A 1,284-nucleotide genomic window follows, 5' to 3' on the forward strand; every position below is an offset into this window, starting at 1 on the left:
CACTTTCCTGCCTAAATAAATCAATCAGCTTTGCATATTCCGTTGATCCAGAAACCTACGGCTCAGTCTCATGATCCCATTACAACTGTCTCTGTTGTTCTCTCTGTTGCTTCTTCCTGTAGGGTTCTCAATGTCCAAAACATACTCTCTGCTCATTGTTCTTGTTTATTATTTTTCATGAGATTCGACATCTCCTCAGATGACTCATGTAAAACTCAGTGAGATAGCAAAACAGACCAATCCCCATGTTAGATATCTTACAACTTATTTTCATGTCCATCAATTACTGGTGATTGGAATGCAAAGGTTGGAAATCAAGAAGAAGGATCAGTAGTTGAAAATTGTCTTTGATGATAGAAATGATGCTGGATATCACATAATAGAATTTTGCAAGACCAATGATTTTTTTCATTGCAAATAGCTTTTTAAAACAATAAAAAGTGGTTAAACCTGTGGATTTCAATAGATGGAACACACAAAATTAAATAGATTACATCTGTGGAAAGAGATGGACTCTCTTTTCAGGCTGAAGATGAAGAAAACTAAAACAAGTTAATGAGTTTCAAAGTATGACCTTAAACATATCCCACCTGAATACAGAGATCACCTCAAGAACAGATTTTATGCATTAGACACTAATGATTAAAACCAGAAGTGTTGTGGAATGGCATCAAGAACACAATACAAGGGTGTTGCTGGTGTCTCTGAGCTATCCGTTGCCATCCTCGTTGTTGCAGTGAATCCCACACTCACCACCGCCACGACTGAGCAAATGACTCTTTGTTTTACTCTCAAGGGCCACAAATAGATGACTGACCCAAATTGCTACAACTCCACAGATCCCAGACATAACTTTGCCTGCCTCTTGAGATAAGACCATCATCACCCAGGGTGAGGCCAACTATAGCATACTCCAATGTGCTCTGTGTGATCACTCTCACTTTGTTAATGATGTGGTTATCTCTTCTGATAGCCAGTTTGCCCTCTCAGGCTCCTGGGATGAAATGCTACACCTGTGGAATCTCACAACAGGCAACATCACACGTCGATTTATAGTTGATAACAATGATGTGCTGAGTGTGGCATTCTCCTCTGACAATTGGCAGATTATGTCTGACTTGTGAGATAAAACCATCAAGCTATGTCTGCAAGTACTCTGGGTGTCTGCAAGTACACTGTCCAGGATAAGAGCCACTCGGATTGGGTGTTTTACATTCATTTTTTGCCCAACAGCAGCAACCCCATCAGTGTCTCCTGGTGCTGGGACAAGTTGTTCAAGGTATG

At 40.4% G+C, this 1,284-nt stretch overlaps 1 pseudogene; it reads left to right on the forward strand.

Annotated features, from left to right (window-relative positions):
• The first annotated feature begins 769 nt into the window (after positions 1-769).
• LOC102825988 overlaps positions 770-1,284 on the forward strand; it is a 29,122-nt pseudogene continuing 28,607 nt past the window's right edge.

The sequence above is a fragment of the Chrysochloris asiatica genome, unplaced genomic scaffold (assembly GCF_000296735.1).
Source record: "Chrysochloris asiatica unplaced genomic scaffold, ChrAsi1.0 scaffold00575, whole genome shotgun sequence".
Classification (NCBI taxonomy): domain Eukaryota; kingdom Metazoa; phylum Chordata; class Mammalia; order Afrosoricida; family Chrysochloridae; genus Chrysochloris; species Chrysochloris asiatica.